Source organism: Gekko japonicus, unplaced genomic scaffold (assembly GCF_001447785.1).
Source record: "Gekko japonicus isolate JY-2015 unplaced genomic scaffold, Gekko_japonicus_V1.1 scaffold1109, whole genome shotgun sequence".
In the NCBI taxonomy this organism is placed as follows: domain Eukaryota; kingdom Metazoa; phylum Chordata; class Lepidosauria; order Squamata; family Gekkonidae; genus Gekko; species Gekko japonicus.
Genome location: NW_015169205.1, coordinates 326,485 through 332,786, shown reverse-complemented (window position 1 = coordinate 332,786; position 6,302 = coordinate 326,485).

The window sequence follows — 6,302 nt, the reverse complement described above, 5'->3', positions numbered from 1 at the left end:
AAGTGTTTACTGTTTGGTATTTATACTCTGGTTTTGGTATTTTTGATGTAGTATGTTGTTATTAAAACTTTTAATTAAAAAAAATTAAGGGCTTGGTCAAGATACAGTCAGCCTAGATTAAGGCTGAGTAATGAGGCCCACCTGAAGCTCTCATCGGTTGGCAAGTGCCCACCTGAGCCTACCTGTGGTGCTGGTCAGTGTGCCACGGATATAGCCAAAAATATAAGGGAACACTTGCTGGTCATGGTTATAGAGGACATTTCTGCAGGTCAGAATCAGGGCTGGCCTAGTGTCTCAGCTAAAGTAGCCAAACAGGGAGTCCAGACGTGCAGAACAGAATAGCTTTGGAGTGGGACAAGAAACAAAGGCGTAACAGACTAATACAGCCTTGTCTAGCAGATTAGAAAGTGTATAATTAATATTCGTTCATGTCATATGTTCTCTGGGCCCAAGTGCGAGAAGTACGTGGGAATGATAAGAATATCCAGCTAAACATATAAGTGAAGATAGGATTCAAAGATAGGGGCGTATTGGTTGAGGTCCAGCATATAAGTTATATGTATGAAAGGCATATAATGGCTATTTTTCATATTCTTTGTTCTGCTAAAAAGTAGCGAGAATCAACTGGCACCATTTTTATATATTTTAAGAAGATGCATGAATCTAAATAACTTTGTATGGTATTTGTAAGTCATAAATTAGTTGGTCACAAATGTGAGCCTCAGCAAGCGGGACAGCTAGCTATTGCTGGAAGACAATTTTGAAAAACCTATCAATATGAGAAACTGAATTGACCAGGGATGTCTTATTGGAAGATGCTTCTTGCCTACCATCTGCCTACCATCTGCTCAGATAATTGCTCTCCTGTGTAAAAATCAATGGATGGCATTAACATAGTCTTTTAAGTGAGTCTTTGTTAAAAGCATAAATAATTATGTTTTTAATTTTAAAAAGGCGAAATGGAGGCCCTTGTTTGGATATCCCAGCCTAGTTCCATTTTGTGGGGTCTTGGAAGCTAAGCAGGGTCAGCCCTGGCTAGTATTTGGATGGGAGCTCTCCAAGGGATACCAGGGTTACTAGACAGAGGGAAGTAACGGCAAACCACCGCTGAATGTCTCTTGCCTTGGAAACCCTACAGGGTCACCATGTCAGCTGTGACCTGACGGCCCTTTACACCACCACCACACACACCAAAATGGAGGAAAGAAGGTAATATTTTTACTTGTTCACTGTACCCCAGACAAGCCAACAATGTTACTGAGGGGGGTCTTTTGCCAGCAGGTGAAAGATCTGAGATAGGAAAGCCAGACACCTCGGGCTTCTGAAGGACATCTCTGAATCAGGCCTGTCCAGAGTCCTCCAGAAAAAGCGCCTCCTGCACCTTCACTTTGCTAGAGATCCGGAGTCCTTGTGCATATTGTGCTGGTGTGCCAGCTAAGCCTGCAAATGACTCCGAGCGGCAAGCAGGTAAATCTAAACAAGATTCTCAGTCTGTGCAAAGACCCCCACCCCCCACCCGTCCCAAAAGCCCTTGGCCTCATTCCGTCACATTTACTCAGCTGTCAGGCAGCCTCCGCAGGAGAGCGGCTGCCTGTCCGAGTCCAGAGTCTTGACCCAGGCAAGAGGGAACAAGCCGCGTGATGACTGGGTCAGGACTGTCTTCTCTGGTGGTCGAGGAAGTGCACAAAGTCAACATAAGTAAGGGGAACAGGATCAGTGGAGGACTCCCTGTTCCCCAGCCTATGCGTGCTCTCTGTGTGAATGTGGGCTTGTCTTGATGGCTGGTGCCCATTTTATGCACATGGCAGGTCCTCCAGTAGGAACAGCGTGCCCAATGAAACAGGTGGACCTATAGTCTTCCAGAATCTGGCCCTGTGGCCTGTAAATGATCGATACACCTTTCCACACTTTGTTCAAGTGCCCTCCGTTTGTGACTCTCTGGAACCACTGCGTTATGGCCCTGTTAAGCAACCACTTACCCCTCTCCGGAAACTGTTCTCTTCTTGCTCAGAGATCATGACCCGAAAATGACATGGGTGTGTGGCTAAATATGTTATCAGTCCTTTTAACTCTTGGTTCCAAACAGAGCATCTAGACATTTTCTGCCGCTCAAGGTTATATATCTATGAGCTTCTAGGGTTGAAAGGAAGGAAAGGAAACTGGTGGACAGTCAGTCAGGGTGACCAATAGCACTTAGCTCATTTATAGGACTCAGGGCCACAACTTGTAGCTTGGATAGTGATTTTTTTTTTTTTAAAGTTTCGGCAACTTCAGGGACAAAGGCATTAATGTATTGGCCATAACTGTGAAATGGAGCGTCCATGTTCAGAGGCAGTTCCTAGGAAGCAAGCAGGTTGTTGCCTTTGTGCTGGTGAGTATCCCGGAGGCCTCTGGCTGCCCACATGTTGGAAAAGATGGACACTGTGTCTGATCCAGTGGAGCTCTTCTGATGTCCTTATGACTCACATTTGTCTCGACTGTCCATGGTGGCCTATTCAGGGTTCCAGTCCCGCACTTGTCAATGCACTGAACATCCCCCTTGTGTCAACAGATGTAAACCTTTCAAACCAAGGTCAGCTTTCTTTTCCTCTTTGCTCACAGAGATGGTGCCAGGCCGAGGGCTCTGGCACGAGATCACAGCAGAGCCCACTCGCTATGGATGGGGAGTGATGAGGTTAGCCTTCTGGTGTGCCTCACTGTCTTCCAAACCCTTATTAGTCATACGGACACACTGCAAACCCCATCTTTAAAACTGAGCCTCGCTTCTAAATCAATTCACTCTGGTGGAAGCCACAGTTGCATCTGAGATTCTGCTGATACTGTGTTAAGTTGGCTCCTCATGAAAGCAAAGAGGAAAGAAGGAAAAATTGGAAATAGGGGCGAGCAAGAAAGAAGAACTCTTAGGGGAGGGGGGGGAAGGAAAGGGTAAACGGGATTTAATCAGATGCAAAATGTGGCCATAATGTGGGTCTGGTGCCACAAGAAGCTCTTGGACATTTCAAACACTGTGCTAGAAACTAAATGGAAACATTATGGAAGGAGCTCTTTTGTATATGCCTGCCACGAAGCGTTGGCCTTGAATAGGGGGAAAGAAGGGCAAGGGAAGAGAAGCCACAGACCAAAGTTCACCCTTGAGAAGGCCTGTATCTCCAGTCCTTCTTTACCTTTCCAACCGTCAGATCCTTCACCAGTCCAGTCAGGATTTTGGGCTTGAATTCAGCACCACATACTTTTTCTGGGAAGACAAACAGGCAGTTCGAGTAGGTCTAAAGTTGTCAAGATTTATAGAGTTTCGAGATAGTTTCCACAGGTGGGGCTTTTCAACCAGCTCTTTCAGGACAATGGATGTTTGTCCTTGAATTATTTGAATGACAGGTAAGCCTTGGTGCTCCCATTTGCACTCCACGCCTTTAGAACCCTGCCTTTTGCTTCTTGAGCAATATGGATTGTACAGGATCTGTGGGCACTTGGAATATTTGCGTTGTAAAAGGGGCTTTCTTGTATTTGGTGCTGTTTCTGTGTATCTGTCTGGCATTATTGGGGAGGGGTTGTGGCTCACTGGCAGAGCTTCTGCTTGACATGCAGAAGGTCCCAGGTTCAGTCCCCAGCATTTCTCCAGTTAAAAGGATCAGGTAGGAGGTGATGTGAAAGACCTCAGCCTGAGACCCTGGAGAGCCGCTGCTGGTCTGAGTAGACAATACTGGCTTTGATAGACCAAGGATCTGATTCAGTATAAGGCAGCTTCATGCGTTCATTGTGATTCCTTGAATGTATTGGCTGTTCCCCTCTAACCTGGGAGAACTCAGTCCCAAGTTTCAGAGTTCATTCCAAAGTTGCCTAAAAACTTTGGTATATAGCCAAATGATCCCTTAGTTACTGTGGTCTATGTCATCCTCTCTCAAGCCAGGTATACAGCCTAAGCCTGCTGGTCCTTTAGAATAATAGCGAGAAGCAGTGGTAAGTCTGGTTCATTTGGGTCTGCCCAATCAAGGTCTGCCCAATCAAATATGGTAGTATAACCAGCATGGGGGCATGGCTTGGCAGCCGTGAATGGCGGTCGCATAGAGGATCGTTTCTCCCACCCTTCCTACAAAAAATCATCTCAACTCCCTCCATCGGCACCCTAATCACAGACAAAAATGCCATGGGTAAAGCAGGAAATACAAGGACATGGAAGGAGTCCATTAACCCTCAACAAATGACTAAATTCCTCACAAAAGGTGATGGTAAGCAATCTACAGGCGACGCAGCAGCAACAGCACACAAAATGGCGGATGTGACAACGACGGAGCTCAAAGATGACGGCGCGGTTCTCACTAAATTTGATTTCTTCTCAACAATACGAAAACTTGAGGACAATATTGCGAAACAGATCAATATAGCCATAAAACCCCTCACCGACGAACTTAAAACGATAGCAGAAACTCTGGCAGAAGTTTCTCAAGCAGCAGAGTCTGCACTGGAAGGCGTAATGGCGGTGCAAGAGGACGTACAACAACTTCAAAAGTCCAAAGACTGGGCAAGGGGGGAAATTGTGGCACTAGAAAATAAACACAAAGAACAGAACTTAAAATTCAGAGGCCTACCTGAAAACGCGGAAGGTGAGTCAGAACTAAAAATCTTTCTAGCCACATGGCTTTCTAAAACACTAGAACTTGAAGATAACATCGCCCTTTAATTGATAAGACCTTCTGTCTGGGCTCAACAGCAAGGCAATCGGAATGCTTTACACGGGACATAGTGGCTTCCTTTCCCGATAGTCATACACGTGACTTAATTTTACCAAAATCTAGAGCAGAAGGTGGTCTTCACTATCAGAACTCCCGGGTATTAGTTTTATTAGACCTTTCCGTTGAGACCCTAACTCATAGAAGAACCCTAAAACCAATTACGCAAGCACTATCGGACCAAAACATTCGCTTTCGATGGTTCTCTCCTACCAAAATACTCGTGATTCATCAAGGCCAACGTCTTTTTGCTTTTGATTTACCAAGCGGCTACACTCTACTGAAAGCACTGAACATAGACTTCGCCCCACCAAAATTGCCATCACCTGAACCATCGGATCTGAAAAACGGGGATAATTTACAGCGTTGGAGTCATTTCAAACAGAACACCAAACCATGACTTTGAAAACTGATGTTATTTAAAGTATAAGGCTTCCTTTTTCTTTCTTTTGTTTTATATATTTTCTTACACAAATAACATTTATTATTGCTTCAATTAGAAAGTGAATAGTTTTGAATGGAATGCAGTTACTATATCTTACCTTACAATTTGGTGCCAAGATGATACTTTTTATTCATTTTCAATTCTGATAAGAGGTGAAGTTAACCTGTTTCTTCTTTTCAAAGATATATTATTAAGTTTTATACTGTTTTCTTCTTTTATTCTTCCTTTACTAAATTTGGATGTAATATGGAAATATCCATATATTAGTATTATGGTGAAGTTAACCAATCTTACTTTAATATAATATTAAAAATAGTTTGGGTTGAAATAGCTAATTGTTTTGGTAATAATAATGATATAATTATGAAAAAGGTGTTGTTGATTTAATTATTTTACTTATGACGTAAAGGAATTTTTAGATTAAATTTCTAATTTGGTGCAATTAACCCATACTTTATTATTTTTAGATATTAGAAGAAAATCCAACATGTGCATGAAAGCAATGCTTAGGATTAACATTATGATATCTTTTTTACATTATGATGATGATTGAAAGCATAATAATAACAACGTTCAAGGTAAACTATTTTAAATACTTCAGGTACTGTTAAAAAAACCCTAAAGGTCATAAACATTATGCAGTACAGTTTGAAAATGGGAGATTAAGCCTTTACAATTTAAGTCAGTATTTGTAGGAGCCACCCTTCCTACAAAAAATCATCTCAACTTCCTCCATTGTTATCCTAATCACAGACAAAAGTGCCACGGGTAAAGCAGGAAACGCAAGGACACGGAAGGTGTCCACTAACCTTCAACAAATTACTTCTAAAATCAGATTGGTTTGTTTCACAATACCAGGCGACCAGCTCCTCTAGTTCAAGAGGCGTAGCCATACTATTATCTAAAAATATCCAGTTTCAAAAACAAGCCCAAATTATAGACCCAAAAGGCAGTTATATTTTTATCAAAGGACTCTTAAATAATATTTTAATTACATTAGCATCGATTTATGCCCCAAACACAGGCCAGGAACAATTTATAAGTGAATCATTAGCCCGTTTAGAAACTTTTCAAGAAGGCCATACCCTCATAGGAGGTGATTTTAATTGTACACCAGATACTTTTTGGGA